The 20,470-nt window shown below is 44.0% G+C and overlaps 1 protein-coding gene across 10 annotated transcripts in view; it reads left to right on the plus strand.

Annotated features, from left to right (window-relative positions):
- Positions 1-20,470, plus strand: part of MLLT10 (MLLT10 histone lysine methyltransferase DOT1L cofactor) — a 225,128-nt gene that overhangs the window by 95,060 nt on the left and 109,598 nt on the right. The window lies entirely within an intron of this gene.

The following is a 20,470-nucleotide window of genomic DNA, read 5'->3' on the forward strand; positions in this document are numbered from 1 at the left end:
ATTTTTGTACATACACTTTCCCTTTCCCCTTCCTCTAACTTTGGTTTCTGGGATGTGAGAATAGAGAAACTGTTGGGGAAGAGTTGCTTGTATGCAGTTGCCTTAATCTTTACTGAAATCTAAGAAGATTTTTTGTGAAATCTTTATTTTTTGACTACAAAAAGGACAACTTTTTAAAAAACATATTGGGAACCAGTCACATCTAGTGCGGTGATTAAAATATCTCTTATTTTCTGTTTTTACCTTCATCATTGGAGAAACTGAGATTGAGGTTAGCAAGATTGCTTGCTTGTTGGTAGATGATTTTCAGAGGTACTGTTAAGCCCACTGTGATGGCAGAATGACATGTCACGTGGGGATTTTTTAAAAAGTATAAAGAGCACGACTAACCTCTAATTTGTATCCTTGTTGACTTATTCTTCTTATACTTTGATTTTAGATAGTTTAGGGAAGAATGTTGATTCTGTATTGGTAAATGAATGCTTGAAAATTTTGGCTCACGCTACCAAATTTACAATTGTGTAAGGTCATTTTGCTGTCTGAATGCTGTAGAACAAAATAGCAGATAATTGCATAATAATACAAACCTACTTGCATCCCTAGGGAGCAAAAAAGTGAAAATTTACAAGTGCAAATCCAGTATTCCTAATTTTTTATTTTTTAAAAATGAAATCTTTAAAGTTATTTTGTATGGGCAGACTTGGTATTTCATATTTATTCAAAGGACTGAAATAAGAATAAAACTGAGGTACATAAACATGTTTCTTTATTATATGTGTTTATGGTATTTAGAAACAACAGTTTTAATAGCAGAGAGAAGAAATTTGAATGAGTAGTGTATGAGTCTTCCTTCAAATAGTGAAATTTTGTGAATTTTTGTTTTGCAAGCACATTTTCACCGTGGATGAAAGTTGTGCTTTGTTTTCCTCAAGGTGAATTTTTAAGTGTTTAATCTTTGGCTGTGCGTTGGGTGAATAGTTCCATAAACTATTTACCCTTTTATCTGACCTGGTAACTCTGTAGGAGCTTTGTTCGGTTATATTTGTCTCTCTAAATTAATTTTAAAGATTAAAAAAATATTATGCCAGAAAAGCATTTGATTTTGGCAAATTAGTCAGAAATCCTGTTAGAAAACAGCCTTGATGTCTACTGGCAACAATTGCTTTTGTAGGCTTTTGCAGTGAAGCTGTTATGGATAGCATAACATTAGGGGTATTAATACATCCTAATTATTTATTGGATGGAAACCTCAAAAACAAAGTTTTAGAATAAATATGGACTACAAAATTATTTATAAGTTGAAAGTTAATATTTGTCTTGCTATTAGCTGAAGTCAATAGTAATTTAATTGCTTTATTTTCTTAATTATTATATTGCAGTTTACAATTTCTCAGAATCGGTGCTCGTCAGTTTAGTCCAGTTGGAACATCACAAAGATAGTTGACAACTCCAAAGTGCTACTTAATTTTTAAAACATAAATCAAGTTCTCCTGTAATTATTAGGTGTGAACATGGGGCTGAGTTATAACTGTTAAAACTTGAGCAGCATTGAAGAGTCCTGGGGAGAGTACTGGGAGGGGCACCTCTTGCTACACCTGTTCAACAAGTATAGCCACCACTTTCCCAGCACAGCTGCTCAACCCTTGCAATACCTAGAATCTCCCCCCTCTGCAGCTGCTAATTCTACCAGTACCAGTAAGTTCCTCTTTCTACTTCGCAGCTCTGAGAGCTGAATTATGTTTGCCTCCTTTTTCAGTGCACTGGGAACAGGAGACAAGGGTTCCATGAACCTGTTTGCCTTCAGCACACCCCAGAGGCAGAATTAAACCCATGATGTCTGTAAAGCTAAACCAGTCTGTACTATTAATTTGGTGCAGTTAACTACTATTTTGGTATTTAAAAGGCTTGGTATAGTATATTATAGTTATTTCATACAGCAATCTTGATCTGTTTTGCCTATCACATATTTGCAAAGCACTCTTACAGTTAAGACCACAGATCAGAATAAAAAAAGTTTACTACAATTATTAACAACTTTTTATCTGTTGTATTTTTTTTGCCTTTTAATAATTTGTATTATCAGAGGACAGTCCTCTTAAAATTGTATCGCTATTTATATATAATGTAAAATGCTTATCTTTACTGGGGATAATGTTACTGACCTCCTTTGCAAAGTGCTTTGAGACCGACTGATGAAAATTGCTATAATGAGAGCTAGGTATTATTATTTTATTATTATTATAGATCAGTAAGCCAAGCATAGTATGAAGGTTAGTTATTTTGTTAAAATTGTTTGCCTTTTTCATGCAACAGCTCATCTGATATATTCTGCAGATGGCAATCCATTGCTGCTTGTCTTGTCTTTGTGACTTAGTTCTTATGGAGACTAGGGAAAATACAAACTAGTGCTATTTACGGAATGTTGTCCCAAAAGAAAAATGAATGGTCATGTAGCTTTGGATAGTTGAAAAGTGTTGAAATTGTAAGAAAAAGCCCTTTGGCTCTTTTTTTTGTGTGTGGGGGGGGCGGGGAAAGGAGGGGGAACCTTAGCACTTAGGAAGAAATGTCCGTGCTGAAAATCTGCCCGACTAGATTGTAAAATGTACCACTGAGAGGCTAATGGCAGTAATGCTTCAAGAGGCCTATTTGATTGTAATGTTCTGGATCTAGGAGTGTGGTCTTGTTTATCCTGTATGCACTGTAGGTAGAAAAAAATTCTAATATTAGTTGTGCACAGTGGGTAAGTGATTGGTTAACTAGTTGAACACTAATGGCCTTGAAGTGTGTGCTTGTACTCTGAAAACTGACTCTAAAAATAGTGTAGTGGTTTTCCATGTTTCTCTTTTACTGGCTTCCATGGTGAATGTGCTTGGTTTTCAAGTAAAAAGATACTATGTTTATATTTATTTTACCCCAGACTGTCAGACTAGACTGAGTTTCTAGTGCTGACTCTAGTATTGCCAATAAGTAAAGATTCTTCAGCTGTAAATTAATTATTCTGCTGATATGTAAACCAGCATATAATTCAGTATTATTTTTGCAGTGTTAATAGTGCTAAAAAGTAGTTTTAACATGCACAAAAAGTAAGGCCCAAATTCTATCTTCAGTTAAGTACATGCAACTCTTGCTGAAGTCTGAGAAAGGAGGTCTCATTTTCACATAATCCTTTTTTTACTCTCATGGCAGTTTAAATGTCAAATGGGGATTCAAACAAACTTGATTTTCTGCCTGCTATTTTCTCAGGTTTCTTTTATTTTCACATGTCGTCATAGTTACTGAAGCTACCTGTGATATTGATCCTTATTTGCTAGTTGCTTACAACAAGTGTTTTATTTTTTGGTGACATCAGAAAATAACTTTGGGACAGTAATATTTTCCCTAAAGACTTTTCTAATCCATCATTACACCTAAAATGTTGATAGAAAATATTACATTGCTTTCATTTCTCAGAACAATAATTGTCAAGGAACTATAGCTTCAAGAAATAAGATTAAAAATGTCCTAAAACCACAATTCATATAATAATCTCGCTGTCTGAGTAACAAGCCCAGACCAATAACAAAAAAAATTTGGATAAAACTGTAAATTAAACTGAAGCTTTAAATGTTGTAGATCTAAGATTTCTTAATTTAATAGATGTAAACTATTTGTATCCTCCACGGTGTAATGTTTCTCAGCACATTTACTTAAATTTTAATAAAAAAGGCAGCGAAAAGCCACCTTCTGTGCTCCTCTGATCTGGGTCAGCTAGGGGTTGCTCTACCTTTGCCCTGCTAGAATGGGTTCATATAGTGTGTGTTTCATGCTTTGTCTTCTATGAGCTGTGTATGTGCTCTTATTACTTGATGTGTTTTGGGAAGGGCCATTCCCTGATTTTGTGTTCATTGTTGTCTTGATATTGAAAGACAAGGCAAACTCAACTCCAGACCTTCCATTATTAATAAGGTTCAATGAGCCATATATTCAGCAGATGACGATTGAGCCAGGGCAATCAAATATATCCAGAGTTGCTTGCAATTCCAGAGTTCCTGAAATGCATCAATTGTTTACCTGAAAACTAGCCTGTGGACAGCATAGGATTTTATGACATCTGGTAGAACACTCTTGCCTTAGATAGTTTTGTGTAAAATTTATCACATTTCTTATATGAGGGCTTGTCTACACGTACAGTGCTGTGTGATGCAGCTGCACCTCTGTAGCAACGAGGCCTTGTCTACACTACAGTTTTGTTGACTAAGGCAGCTTTTGTTGACAAAAAGTGGAAGTGTATGCACTGCAGTGCTCCTCCTGCCGAGAAAGTCTTCTGCTACGCTGGCAAAAATAAAACCACCTCAATGAGAGGCATAGAGCTTTTTGCAACATAGAGTGATGCAGCATCAGTGTAGACAATGTGTTCCTTATGTGGTTTATCTGGCCTCCAAGAGGTATCCCACATTACTCACTGTGACCACTCTGCTCACTCTTTTGAGCACCGCTGCCCTGCATCCAGCTACACCGGCATGCACCCCTGCCCTTTCAAAGCCCCAGGAAGTTTTGAAATTGCTCAGCATGGAGAGCTCATATAGCTACTGCCCAGCAGAGCATGTGGGCTCCCAGCAGCAGACATACTTGGTCTGTGGGGAGAGGAGGCTGTGGGAGAACTCAGAGGGAATCATGTAATCAAAAGATTAATGCGGAATCCTGCTCTCCCTGGCACTAGGACAGTAGTGTCAGGCAGGCAGAGTGGGGTGGGAGGAAGAGACTGATGTGCTGTGCAGAGCTGGGGAAGGAGGTGGGGGCTGATGTCAGGGTGTCCCTCTCCCCTTGCTGGTGTACCGGTTTCCACTGAGGGGGGGTGCCTGTCTGCACCAGCTTATTCCTCAGGATTGGTTGCTTCTGGCTGCTCTCTGAACAAGTGATCAGTCTGGTGAATATTGTACTTAGAGACAGCGTGCCAACACACTCACTGTTCCCCAACACACTCCTCCCCCCCTCTTTAAACCCCCCCACTTCTGTGGGCTTCTTACGTTAATGTTCAGCAATATCATTTTGGTCATATTGCCAAGTGCTGCTTTAAAAAGTGATTTAAAATGTGTTACTTTTTGGGTATACACGCCCCGGGTACCTGCGGCGCCACCGAGGTCCAAGCGAAGGAGAAGGAGTCGAGGCACAGACTGACATGCCTAAGGCATGGGACTCGGCACCGATCATCTCCTCAGGTACCATGCCTCTAGACAATGCAGTCGGCAGTGACGGACAAAAACAAGTTGGCACTGACTGCACCAACCAGACACAGCATCGTTTGGCATCAATGCCGGCACCAATGAGAGCGGACCCTGCGACACAGACGGTCCTGACCAGAGAGACTTGATATCGTTGGCACCGTACTCCCCAGTACTTGGTACCGAGGGCTCCCCTGCGGGCTATGGAGGAGATCCCAGCAGCTCTCATGAAATGGCACTCATCTAGTGAAGACGATGACGAGGTGCAGGAACAATGCACTTTCTCACCACACCATTCCTCAGTGAAGGAACGCTGACCACTTTGGACCCATGGAGGCCAAGATACCATTACAACCAGATGGCTCAACCATGGTGCGGACCACCATGGATGTACCCACCAGTGGACTTCCCCATGCAATGGGCACACTGGGAACCCTGGTCAACTTACCAGGGTCCACACTCCAGGCCATCCACAGCTCATAGGGCGAACTACACTCCAACCCAGCATCTCCCACCCCGCAGCCCATGGAGACTCAGGAAGTTGGGGATGAAACAGAAACACCGAGCTCAGAAGAGGATATGTCTCAAGCACACAATTCGTCCGTCTTCCCCAGATGAGGCAATTATGCCACCACTGCCTACTTTGGCGGACGATTTCAAACAGTTCTAGGAACTGTTTAAACAGGTCACCCAAAGCCAGGACATCCTGCTGGAGGAAGTGCAGACGAACCAGGACAAGCTGGTACAAATATTACAACGATCATCTACCTTCAAGATCGCTCTCCCTATCAATGATGCCATCTTGGAACTAGTGGAGACAGTCTGGCAGACACCGGCCTCAATTCCACCAACATGAAAAAGGGTGGACAGAAAGTATTATGTCCCCACAAAAGGGGCAGATTTCCTCTTTGCCTGTCTGCCTCCCAACTCCTTGGCAGTTGATGCCGCTATTGAATACGGCAAGCAAACCCCAGTATGGATTGAGACCACAGAATAAAGAACACAAGAGGCTCAACCTGTTCGGGTGCAAAATTTATTCTTCAGGCACGTTACAATTCAGAGTCACAACTATTCTGCCTTGTTGGCAAAATACAATTATGATAACGGGGAAACTTAGGACATTCACAGCAGAGCTCCTCAAGGGGAAAAAAAAATCACAATTTCAGGCTATTGTAAATAAGGGTCAACTGATAGCCAAAACAGCCTTCTAAGCATCCTTAAATATCGCCAACACAACAGCCAGAGCCATGGCTGTAGTGATGCACCAGGCATCCTGGTTGCAGGCCTTAGGCATCCCTAAAGAACTACAAACTAAAGTAGAAGACCTACCCTTTGATCGAGAAAAATTGTTCTTGAACAAAACTGATCAGGTGCTCCACACAATGAAGGACTCTTGGGCCGCTCTGCACACTCTGGGGACTTATAGCCCACCTGTAAAGAGAAGAAGATACCAACCTTATCAAAGACCCAGAGACTCCTCCAACAATTGACAGCAACAACAGCTTCACGATAACCAATGGCAGCATCAACGCTCACAGCGTCAGAGATTTGGTCAAGGGTTTGAACAACCTCCCTCACCATGCAGTGCGTGCGCACAATCCATTCCCATGTTTTGGTCATCGCCTTCCCCCATTCTGTCACATCTGGGCCTCAATAACATTGGCCAATGGGTTTTAGAAATAGTCTGTTCAGAATATACCATCCCCTTCACCTCCCAACCACCTACCTTACCCCCCTCCCCGTCCTCCTTCGGGGACCCTTCTCATGAGCACCTGTTACGACAAGAAGTTGATCATCTTCTACAACTAGGTGCCCTGGAACAAGTGCCTTCTCAATACAGGGGGAAGGGATTTTACTCCCATTATTTCTTGACGCAGAAGAAGAATGAGGGATGGAGACCTGTGTTGGACCTCAGGAAGCTCAACGAGTTCGTACACTCCCAAAAGTTCCAAAATAGTCACACTGGGCACGATTCTCCCAGCGCTGCAACAGGGGCGCTGGTTTTTAGCCCTTGACCTCCAAGATGCTTGTTTCCATATCACCATTCATCCTGCTCACAGAAAATACGTACAATTCACAGTAGGACACGAACGCTTTCAGTACAGAGTACTACCATTCAGCCAGTCTACTGTTCCAAGAGTTTTCTCCAAAACCCTAGCAGTAGTTGCAGCACATTTATGCAAACAGGGAATAATGATCTTCCCTTACCTGTACGATTGCCTTCTCAAAGGGTCAATTCAAGGAGAAACAACTGACACAGTCCAAACTGTTATCACACTATTCAGGGATCTAGGGCTACAGATGAACGAAAATCCACTCTAATCCTTTTCCAGCAACTGGTTTTCATTGGGGCATACCTCGATGCCATAGAAGCCAAAGCATCTCTGGCCCTTGCCAGATTCACAACTATCACAGACTTTATCTCAGAGGTATGACTCTGCCCCCAAATAGAGGCTTATACTGTCTTGCAACTACTGGGACACATGGTAGACACAAATTTGTGGTATGACATGCAAGAGTACATATGTGGTGCCTACAGGGCTGGTTAAGCACGGTATACATACCCAGAAAATACAGCCTGCACAAACAACTCTCAGTGCCAACCAGTGTCCTAGACTCTTTACAATGGTAGACAAGACTTCAAAATGTTTGTATGGGCATCTCGTTCCAACAGGAACCCCCATCGATTATGATGGCCACAGGTGCCTCACTGATAGGTTGGGGTGCACATGCGAATTAACACATGATTCAAGGCAAATGGTTTCCTGGGGAGACTCACTTACACATCAGTCTTTTAGAGCTACGTACAGTCCGCAATTCCTGCAGGTACGTCCTACCTCATATAAAGAATGAATCTGTCTGCATTATGACCAACAACATTGCATGCATGTTTTACATCAACCACCAAGGAGATGCTTTGTCCCACTCGCTATGCATCGAAGCCATGAAACTATAAAACTGGTGTATACAACACAACATAAACATCTCTGCATGCTACCTACCCAATTGCCAGAATTCAACGGCGGACACACTCAGTAGGTACTTCTCCCAAGACCATGAATGGGTGATGAATGACGAGATTCTGAGATCAATCTTCAACTGGTTGGGTATTCACATCATCCACTTGTTCGCATCCCCAATGAACTGCAAATGCTTAAGGTTCTGTTTGCGAGTGGGACTGGGACCATGAACACCAGAGGACTCCTTTCTCATCAAATGGGAGGCACAACTCATGTATGCGTTTCTGCTGATTCCACTGATCTCACGCATGATACACAAGATATGAACAGACAGGCCAAGGTTATCCTCATAGTCCCAACGTGGCCCAGACAAGCATGGTACCCTTACCTGATGTGTATGGTGATATGCGCTCCGTGATCTCTCCCTCATCGTCCAGATCTGCTGTCTCAGCACAACAGTCACACTCTTCACCCGAACCCACAGATACTCCACCTGCAAGCATGGCTCCTGCATGGTTCAATCATGACGAACTAACCTGTTCAGAAAAAGTTAAACGCGTTATTAAACAGCGGGAAGTTGACCACGCATAATACTTACCTTCAAAAATGGAAGAGGTTCTCTGCCTGATGTCAAGACAGACATTCGACGGGTGCTGCAGCACCACTACCATTAATGCTGGAATATTTACTGGAGCTGAAAAGTTCAGGGTTAGCTATGAGCTCGATCAAAGTCCATCTTGCAGCCATTTCCGCATTCCATCAAGAGATGGATGGAACCTCAGCTTTTGTGCACCCTACCACTAAGCGCTTCCTCAAGAGCCTCCTAAAAGTTTCCCCAGAAGTTCGGCAACCTATGCTGGCGTGGGACCTCAACATGGGGCTCAAATGCCTGACCAGTCCACCATTTGAACCATTAGCCACCTGCTCCTTCCTACATTTACCTATGAAAATGGCCTTTCTGGTCACTATTACTTCCACCAGAAGGGTGAGCGAGATAGGAGTGCTCATGGCTGATCCTCCATATACAATGTTCTTCAAAGACAAGGTCATGCTATGCCCACACCCTAAATACCTACTGAAAGTAACTTCAGCATTTCATATGAACCAACCAATCCATCTCCCTACGTTCCACCCTAAGCCTCATGGGACTCCAAAAGGGGCCACCCTGCACACATTAAGACATTAAGCGTGCACTAGCGTTTTACCTTGAAAGGACCAAACCCTTCCGGAAATCCCAATGACTTTTCATCTCTACTACCGAGCACTCAAAAGGAGACGCTATATTCACTCAGAGATTGTCTGAATGGATCTCCACATGCATTTAAATGTGCTATTGTATCCGGAATACAGAACCACCCAAACATATTAGAGCACATTCTACTAGATCTGTTTCAACCTCAATAGCGTTCCTAAATAATGTTCCAATATTAGAGACGTTTAAGGCAGTCATTTGCGTATCTGTGCACACATTTGCTGAGCACTATGCAATCACTCATGATGTCATAGTGGGCCTCACAGTACTTACCTCAGTGACTCAAATGAACCCGAAGTCCGCCCAGCCCTCTCTGAGAGGGACTGCTCTATAGTCACCTGAAGTGGAGCACCCACAGGGACAGCACTCAAAGAAGTGGGGAAGGTTACTCATCTTGTGCAGTAACTGAGGTTCTTTGAGATGTGTGTCCCTGTGGGTGCTACACTACCCGCCCTCCTCCCCTCTACTTTGGAGTTTGCAGTAGGGACTCTGCGGTAGAGAAGGAACTGGAGGGCTCGGGTCGTGCGCACGCTACATGCGACACTAACAGCACCACGAGATGCCTACTGCGCACACATGGCCCACACAGTCACTGCTACTGTAAATCTCTGATCAAGGGCGCCGGGACACACGGACACCTGAAGTGGAGCACCCACAGGGGGACACATCTCGAAGAACCTCAGTTACTGCACAGGGTGAGTAACCTTCCCTTGCATGATGTGGTGGCTAGGAGCAGGAACGGCTGTGCATCACCCAGTCTCCTCTAGGTTCCTGAGGAGCAGCTGCCTCTCAGGGTTCGCCCTTTTCTCCTTGCCAATCACACGGCAGCTCTACTTTGCCCTCTGCTGCCTGCCGAGGGCACTGGGCTCCTCTGGCCCGGGTGGGGGCCATCACTGGCTGCCACTCTGCCAGTGTATACAGTTTGGGGGGCCAACGCCACCCCATACCCTCAACTCTGCTCATGACAGACCACCCGGGACTATGTTGTGGCCCACAGTTTGGGAACCCATGTGTTAACCCATTAGCTTGTGTGTCTGGAGGGGAAGTTTTAGGTGGTATTCTATTGTCAGGTTCCGCCCCCTCCCCCATCCTTGGTACAGTAGAAAAATGAAAAATTTGACCATAATTATAGAAGCTAAAGTTTTGGAAGTCTGTCAAGTAAGACAATATCACAAAGTGTTGCTTAGGAACAATTTTATTTGTACAAATGAATATTTACGTATTTAAATAGTGTCAAGATTCAGACCATCATCAGATGTTTTATTTTTAAATGTGAAGTAGCAGCGACTACTACTTGATACTTCAGCAAAGACTCAATGCTGCTGCATGTCACTATCTCAAGTGACATCTCAAAGTAGATATTCTTGCTTGCTTTGATAAGTCAGTCATACAGCAGTTTAAGTTGGCCACAACATAATACTGTAGCCATTAACCAGGTTAAAACGAGCATTTTATGTTTAATATTTATCACCTTGAAGATGTGCATACTTAAACAACACATAACAGCAAAAATAAGAAAAGAGTGGGGAGGATGTATTAAACAGCAAGGTTTAGCAGTTTATTCAGGTCGGCATAGTATCCTTTAAAAATGGATAATGGAACAGATAAAGGAACAGAAGACAGTCTTGGTCACCTGTGAAAGCTTTCTTTTTAAGAAGACATTGAAAAAAAAAATCCAAAAATATGAAGAAAAAAATTCTTTACATAGGCGAGAGGTTGGGATCTCTGGTGTTTCAATGGATCAACTAGAATACCAAAATTAAGAGAATAAGCATTTAATTTCGCAACAGTGATCTTCACCACATAAGATGATGGGCGTGGGAATGCCTCAGTTAGGTTTCCTTTTGTCAGATAGAGAAAATAAATTTCTCAAGTTGTTTCGTCAAATTTGAACTGCAGTATGTCTCCAGGACTGCTGACATCCTTCATTTTTGAATTTTGAAGGATTTATACTAATTAGTAACAAAGATACTAATACAAGTAAATAATGTATCATCAGTCTTCTGTGCTGCAGGGTGGCTAGCATTGTGCTCATCTTTATTAAAAGTGTTAATGATGATCCTGGGAATTATAGACCTGTGTGCCTTCAGTAAAAGAAATAATACCTGAGAAAATCCATAAATGATAAACACACCAAAAGGAGTACTACTTAATAAGAATCCTGCCACTCGCCTAGGCTTCTGTAATGGTAAAATGTGCCTCTCTAACCTATTTGAATCTTAGGAAGAGTCAGCAAAATAGTGGATGAAGAATTAGTTGATATAGCTATCCAAAAAGTTTTGGGAGAGTTTCTTATGGGGTTATGGTAACTTGATTGAAAGGTGGAGTTCTATCATTATTTAAAACTAGTAGGAACACTTATTGAACAAAAAGGGTAAAAATGCTAAATGGTTGTTTCACTCACTTTGCACCATCCAGTCTATGTAATGAATGAGCATGGAACCTGTGGAAAAATAGTATGTGATCATGTTCTAACGAATATTGTTGTAATATAAGAGAGCAGAAATAAAATTAAGAAATGGCCTTAATTTTGGCATTTTCTGACTCAAGTGCTGACTTTGGTATTTAGTGACCTTCAGAAACAATTTTTTTTTAAGTTGAGCATCTTCATCTGCTAGAATCCTCTAGAACAAACATTTTAAATATGTATCTTATTTGTATACGCCTTTCAGAGTAGCAGCCGTGTTAGTCTGTATCCGTAAAAAGAAAAGGAGTACTTGTGGCACCTTGGAGACTAACAAATTTATTAAAGCATAAGCTTTCATGAGCTACAGCTCACTTTTACAGAGCATATTAAATAAAAGACTGGGTCCCTGCCCTGAAGAGCTTGCAATCAAAACTGACTAGATCAATATACAGAAATTAACTGGGAAATTCTGAGGAGGGTTCATTAAACCTCTTCCTCAACACATAGGAAAAAATACACAGCCATTGAGCTGCTTGAAGAGTTTACCTGCTGCCTACCTAGCATAAGTGCATTTCAAAATGCCTTTTTTTATAGTTGCTTTGTGTTTTTCTGTTTTTTATTTCAATTTTTCTTTTCTTTTGTAATTGGTCAGTCTTGAATAATAGTCACATTTAAATGCTAACCAAATGTTATTAAAAAGGTGGAGGTAATAGTTTTCCTTAGAATGATGGTCCCTATGTGGATTCCAAACGCGGGTGCTCATGTGCTGGAGCCGAACTGTTTATAGTAGTGTCCGTTGACCCACATGTGCATCTGGGGCTTTAAGAGGCTGTGCAGTTTGATGCCACTCCAGTTTACTCTTACCGCCGCATGGCGGTAACTGTTCATCGATGTTCTTAGCTTGCTAAGAGAAGTAGTCTTCAGTTTTGCTGTATATAATTTTAATTCTTAGTGGTATATAGTTGTCCGTTTATATAGTTAGGTCTCTCCTTGGACTTTCCCCTCTGTGGGGCATTTCCCCAGCCTGGGGACTATGTCCCGGCAAGCCGGTTTTAAAAACTGTGCTTCATGTCCACGCTCCTTCTCTGTGAGTGACAAACACCACCACTGTCTTTACTGTCTTGGTGAAGCCCACATCGTTGCCTGTTGCTCCATCTGCCGTCTGTTCCTATCCAGAACTCAAGTGACCCGAGAACTTTGCCTCCACAAGTACTTCATGGAGGAGGGTATGCTCCCATGTGTGCAGCCGGATCCAGCACCGCCCGCCAGAGCAGCTCCTGTCATTGGTGGTGATCGCCTTTCAGTGTGGCACCCACAGTACTGATGCACCCATTGAAGCCCCACCATGCATGCAAGAAGCATAAGCTAAAGGTGGCTCCCTGACGGGGACTGCCGCCAAATGCAGCATTGCCTCCCTGAGCTATGCCAGGTCAGATGAGAAGTCACGCATCAATGCGGATGCCCCTGCTCCAAAAAAGTCTCGTATGGAGCATAAGTCTAAGCATCCTCAGGCTCTGCCGGCGCTGCCCTCGGCTCAGGTGCCTGGGCCACTGTCAACACCGCTGGACCATCCAGACTTTCACACCTAGTTGCCCACATACCGGGGCTCTTGTCTTCCCTTATGCTGATGGTGAGCTCCTCCTGTCATATGCTGGCTCTCCTTGGTGCTCCGGTTCTCCACCTACTTTGAGACTTCGGTCTCTGGTATATGAGCTCCTCCTGCTCCACCAGCATCCTGCTTTGCTCTGACCTTCTCCACTGGCACCCCCGATGGATGAACCTCTTCTCCTCGTGGACCATCCTGCTCTACCGATGGCACGGATGGTCCCACTCCTGCCAGACCCATCTTCTGACTCAGAGTGGTCCTCCAAGCCAGACCCAACCTTCTCGCCTGCTTGGTCCTACAGCCCAGACACTTGGCACTGACCTTACCTATCGGCGTACAGTCTGTTGGCCGACCCGTGGTTCCGCTACCTATGGACGACGCCGATGCCCATTGATCCCTATGCCTGGCCCTACTGGCCTACTACTGTGAATGTGGGGTACAACCATGCCCACATCACTGGCCATCTTATGAGGAGCCTCAGGATGCCCCTGCTCTGTTGACACCATCGGCACTGGTGGCACCCCCAGTCCCCTCTGGTGCCTCTTCATCACCGAACAATGCGCTTATTCCCCCTGCTCTTTCCCCTGCCAGTGACCATGTCCAGTACCATGGATTACTTCGCCATGTGGCTGCGGCTCTCAGTCTTCCCATGGACCCCCCAGAATCAATTCCTGGGCATTATACAACCCCTGGCACCCTCCCATACTGTCCTACTGAGCCACAAAGCCAACTTGCTCATGCTGTCTGGCACTGGTACACCCTGGCCTCCTGTGCCCCTACCCTGAAGCAGGCAGAATGCCATTATGTAGCATCCAGTGGTATGAACTTTCTATTTACACACCCACTGCCTTGTACACACGGACACCGAGCGCGCCAGTCAACAACATTTCAAGTTCACACCACCTGAGCGGGCTGTGAAGAAGCTGGATCTTCTAGGACACACAGTCTATTCATCTGCGGGCCTGCAGTTCCTCATTGCTAGCTACCAGGGCATCTTGGCCAAGTATGACTTCCTTTCCTACTCCGTGTAGTGGACTTCAAGCCTTCCTTCCTCTAGAGAAGCAACAGGACTTTCAAGACTTTCTGTACCAAGGCAAGTTGGTTGCCAAGGTGGCTTTCCAGGCTGCAGTTGATGCTGCTGACACTGCATCCTGCTATGTAGCATCAGGGGTAGTGCTCCGCCATGACTCTTGGCTGTAGTTTAGTGGGTTTCCAAAGGAGGTCCAGACTATCCTCCAGGACCTCCCTTTTGACAACCATAAGTTGTTAAGTGACAAGATGGATGAGTCCCTTCACTTCCTCAAGGCTTCCTATGCCACCCTGTGGTCACTGGGCATCTATGCCCCGGCTCCTGTCTGCAGATAGCAACAGTTGTCTTTCTGGCCCCGCCCCTGTGCTACCTACCAGCCCTTCCCCCAACAGTTGCCTGAACCATCCTGCTGCCAGCCGTGCTCTCAGCGGCCCCACTACTATTCTACTGCTACCTCCACTGCCTCCACCTTTCCACAACATCTGACTAAGCTGTCCTTTTGACTCCTTCCTCGAAAACCCGCAAAGCCCCATCCATCTCTCCGGATACACCACAGATCGTCTTCAGGGGTTGTCTTGCCCTCTTTGCCTACCACTGGGGCAGGATCACCACTGATTGTTGGGTGCTGGACATTGTTCACCAGGGGCACCTCATTGAAGTCCTCTCCTTCCCTCCTTCCAGCCCTACCACTGGCACCCTCCAGATCCTTCCCAATAGCACCTCCTGTGAGAGGAAGCAACTGCCCTACTCCACAAGGGCACCATAGAACACATTCTCTGTTCGTGGTTTCTACTCCCCTTATCTCCTCGTGTCAAAGAAAGGAAGTGGCCTTCGCCTCATTCTAGACCTCCGGTTGTTGAACAAATTCACCTGCAAGTTCCATCTCATGGCCTGGAGAGGGTGGGGGTCTCACATGTAGACAGTGTGCTTCACCCCCGTGTGTGACATGCTCATTCATAGCAGGCGCCAGTCCATTTGGGAATGTTACCAGGCTAAGTGGCACCTCTTCACACTGTCGCCAACATCCCCTGGACTCCTTGTCCATCCTCGTCCTCCTGGACTACCTCCTCCACTTCCACTAGTTGGGCCTTGCCCACTTCTCCATCCGTATCCACTTAGTGGCACTCAGTGCCTTCCTTCTCCCTGTGGATGACGTTTCCTTCTTTACCCACCCAACTACTGCCAGCTTTCTTCACAGCCTTCTCAGTGTCTTCCCCTCCATGCGGAAGACTACTGCCTCTTGGGAACTGAATCTTGTCCTCTCCAAGTCGTCCTTTGAGCCCTCCATGGTCTGCTCCCTCACCAATTTTTCCATGAGGATGATCCTCCTGTTGGCTATCACCTCCTGACAGCACGTTAGTGAACTGGCAGCCATGATCACAGACCTGCCTTTCACCATCTTCCAGAAAGATAAGGTCTCTTTGCGGCTTCATCCCAAATTCCTCCCCAAGGTGGCCTCTCCCTTTCACCTTAACCAGTGCATACACCTCCCAGTCTTCTACCCTAAACCGTATGCCTCCTTCAGGGAGCCAAACATGCCACTCCCTTGATGTCCGCCAAGTGCTAGTCTTTTATCTCCAGTGTACTCATGCCTCTTGGGTGTACCCTGGCTCTTCATCGCCATTGCTGAGCACTCCTGGGGTCGCGGCCTCTCCTCGCAACGCCTCTCCAGCTGGATCTCCCGTTGTATCACGGAATGCTATGCACTCTCTCATGTTTGTCTCTCTCTCCCAGGTGTCACAGCCCACTCCATGCATGCATATACAGTCTGCTTTCCTTGTAGATGTTCCATGGCAGGATATTTGTTGGACAGCCACTTTGTGCTCTGTCCACACCTTCTCCAGCCATTGCCCTTGCATTGGTGACTGATGCAGCAGTCGGTTGAGCTGTACTGCAAACTGTGTCCTCTTAAGATCCCTTGCACCCACTGCTGCGCTGAGCACTGCTTGCTACTCTCCCCGTGTTTGGAATCCACATAGGAACCATCATTTGAAGAAGTGGTGGAGGTTACTTACTGTAACTGGAGTTTTTTGAGGTGTGTGGTCTCTATCTGCATTCCAATCCCACCCTCCATCCCCTCTGCTCTGGGCTACTTTGATTCTTGGTGTGAGGGAACTAGAGTGGTGTCGACCCGCACAGCCTCTTAAAGCCTCGGACCCACCGTGTGGTTGATGCATGATACACATGCGTGTCAACGGACACTATTATGAACATTTGCGGCTCTGGTGCATGGTATGCATGTGCACATGCATTTGGAATCCAGATAGGGACCACACATCTTGAAGAACCTCCAGTTACAGTAAGTAATCTCTACTTATTCTTTCATGTTTTAGAACTTAATTTAATTGTTTTGCATTGTTCTGAGTTAAAATAACTCATTTAAGTAATGTGTGTTTTGTAATTAGGCATAAGTATCTATTTAAGGCTAAGCCTATTGGAGACCACAAAGTCTTACTTTGTTGTTCTAATAAATTGGTGCTTTAAGATATTTTACTATTTTGGGCATTATTTGACAGATCAGTTGATCAATTCTTTTTTGACTGGACAAATGCCCAACCCTACACACTCCAGTCATGATTTCCCGGTTGGACAGTCCTACAAAACTCTCCCACATGTGTTAGGTCAGTCCCCCCTATTCCTTACCACTTCATCCTGGAATTCTAGAATACTTTTTGGCCCCAGGATTTCTGTGACCAGAAGAAAGATGTCCTACATTTAGGTCTTCTAAAATTTGGTTGACTGTCCTGTAAGCATTTTCCTAGACATAAAGTGACAGCTATGAAATAGACTTCTGGGCTTATTTTACATAGGAGGTGACATTTTTCTCCTGGTAGCTAATGGTAGACATTTTGCTACATCTGTAAGTGTATGAAAGAAAACAAGTGATGAACACTTTTGATCCCCTGAAATAATCTAGATCGCACAGCATGCAGTTCAGTCAAATGAACTGAAGAATTTTTACCCATCGATAACTCATAAAAGTGTATAATTTAATAACATTAAATCTTTGGCCTTTGTGAAGTAATAGAAGTATGACTTGTCTTCTCATTTTTTCCTTCATAGAGGACAGTGTGTGGAATAGTAGTTGCTTCTGTATTCCAAAATGATATACTGCTGTCTGTTTTCTTGTCCTGCAGCCTGAAATTATTGTAATTAAAATAGGTGTTATATAACTTTAAAAAAAAAAAAAGACAGGTGCACTTGAGCTCCCAAATGTGGAATAAAGCTTTCTGATTAATCATAGCTATGAAATATGAATCTCTGGTTATGCTAGTTGTAGTTTAGCTATATCCTAGATTAAGGTTTGCTTGTTCTTGTGTGTATGCATATGTATATGTGTGCAAAATATATTTAATATCAGTATCATAAATGTTTTCCTACCATATGGTCTTTCCACTATAAATATTTTCCCATTATCACAAGCTTCATTGCATATCTGTTTAAATGCGATTATCAATGTATTCTCCTTTTGAAAATTGTCTCTACAGATTTCCATTTATGGGATATATAGTTGCCGGTGTCAAGTCCACAGCTATCTAAAATGGCTGTGCTGGTTAGGAGCAGTTGAGGTTAGGATTCCCAACTTTCTACTCATACAAAACTGAACACCCTTGCCCTGACGCCTGCCCTTCCCCTTCTCTGAGGCTCCACTCCTTCTCGGAGGCCCTGCCCACCGCACTGCATCCCTCTCCCTCTGTCGCTCGTTCTCCTCACCCTCACTCGTTCACTCATTTTCACCATGCTGGCTCAGAGGGTTTGGGTGCGGGAGGGGTGAGGGCTCTGGTGCGGGTGTGGGCTCCGGGATGGGGCCAGAAATGAGGAGTTTAGGGTATAGGAGGGGGCTTCAGGCTGAGGCAGTGAGTTGGGATGTGGGAGGGGGTGAAGGCTCCGGCTGGAGGTGCGGGCTCTGGGGTGGGACCGGGGATGAGGGGTTTGGGATGCAGGAGGGGGCTTTGGGTTGGAGAATGGAGCAGAGGGGTTCGGAGTATGGGAGGGGGCTCCGGGCTGAGGCAGAGGGTTGGGGTGTGGGGGGAGGCCAGGGGTACAGGCTCCCAGCGGCACTTACTTAAGGCGCCTCCTGAAAGCAGCAACATGTCCCCCCTCTGGCTCCTACATGGAGGGATGGCCAGGCAGCTCTGCACGCTGCCCCAGTCACAGCCCCTGCAGCTCCCATTGGCCATGCTTCCCAGTCAGTGGGAGCTGTGGAGTTGGCGTTTTGGGCGGGGGCCACTTGCGGAGCCCCCAGGCTGCCATTACATCTAAGAGCTGGAGGGGGGACATACTGCTGCTTCTGAGCGCCACATGGAGCCAGGACAGTTAAGGAGCCTGCCTTAGTCCCAGCCCCCACTGCGCTGCTGACTGGACTTTTAATGGCCCGGTTGGCAGTGCCAACCGAGCCACCAGAGTCCCTTTTTGACCAGGCATTCCGGTTGAAAACCAGACACCTGGTAACCCCAGTTGAGGTCCACCTCATGAATCTTAAATGTTCAGACCTGAGGCTATAAAGGGGATGCATATCATCTTTGGTCCAGCTGGGATCAGTTTATATATAGGCATCCAAGCCCTATCAGCCACTTTGAAAAGGAGGAAGACGTATGGCTCTCTGCAGGGGAGGTATCATCCACTTTAGAAGAAGGAACATGGATCCAAATACAGGTCTCTAGGGATGTATCTATTCTAATATTTTAATATCTATGAATCTATAAGTCTTAGATACTAGACTTCAAGTTTCAAAGTCACTGCTTTGATCTTAATTGTCAGCTTATCGAAGACCTTTACCCCCAACAGTGTAGGAAACTGAAGAGTAAGTACTGGTAGAAGGCTTCTGCGTGAACTTCTGTTCTGGTTCCATGCAACACATGAGTCTTGATCCAGAACATTTGTATTGAACCCTTCTGTTTCCCTTTTCAGCACTGGTATATTCATTTCCTGGCAGCCTGAGATGGCATTGTTATGGATGGTTGGGTCCTAAAAGTCATCCAGAAGGGCTATGCAATGCCGTTCTGCTAGGTGCTGCCTCTTAACCCATCTTCTCTATATTTTTTCAGGGATCTATTTTCATGGTCTTAGAAGATCTATATTACTTTATTACAATGTGGATTTGATTTAAATCACTAGTCAGGAAGACTTGATTTAATCATGGATTTCTACATAAAATGCATTCTTGTTGGTTGTTGTAACCTTAATACATATTCTTCACAACTAGATGATCATAATGGTCCCTTCTGACCTTAATATCTATGTACGTTTCATTTTTAGAAGGTACATAGTATACATTTTTAAAGTGATTTATTTTGAAAACTTTTCAGATTAGTTTTACAGCTATATCAGAAAATGAATGATTGTTTGGTTATTTCATTTACCAAAGGTAATAGAAGCAGATAGTTCACCTCCCAATGACTTCATAAATATCTCCAGTTCAACAGGTTAATCATTACTATTTGGAGGATTTTCTTGCTATGCTGTATTAGGAGGAGAACATCACCAGACGGACATTTAAATTGTTTTATTTAACTAAAACAACAACATTAGGCATTCTGGATTTTTTTCTTCAACAGCAAACATAATATTTTAACAAAACAAGCATATGAATTTTTGAATTTAGTTAAACATTCAAGTTTTTTAAAATCAGGTTTGTTTGTGTTAAAATTGTTATTAAGTAAAATAGTTAAATATTAAAAAATATAAATTAAATCCACTATCAGCCAGGTCAACACGAGAAACTTAAAATATTGGCTTCTGTAGCTAACTCAGTCATCTTCCCCTTCGTTTTCCTGTTTGTTCATAATCTGGAAAAGAAAAGCTTTCCTGCTTTTTCATGTACCAAACGATTTCTCAATTTGGAATGAATTAGTTCAAAGGAAGAAAATATTCTTTCTACATCAGCAGAAGAAGGTACTACTGTTAAAAGTGAGATTATCACTTCAACAGTCTCTGAATCCAAGTGCTTAAGTGATTTCTACCAGTTCACTGGTGTGACTTTCTTTAAAACATCAGCAGCAAACATATATTTC

The sequence above is a fragment of the Lepidochelys kempii genome, chromosome 2 (assembly GCF_965140285.1).
Source record: "Lepidochelys kempii isolate rLepKem1 chromosome 2, rLepKem1.hap1, whole genome shotgun sequence".
NCBI lineage: Eukaryota > Metazoa > Chordata > Testudines > Cheloniidae > Lepidochelys > Lepidochelys kempii.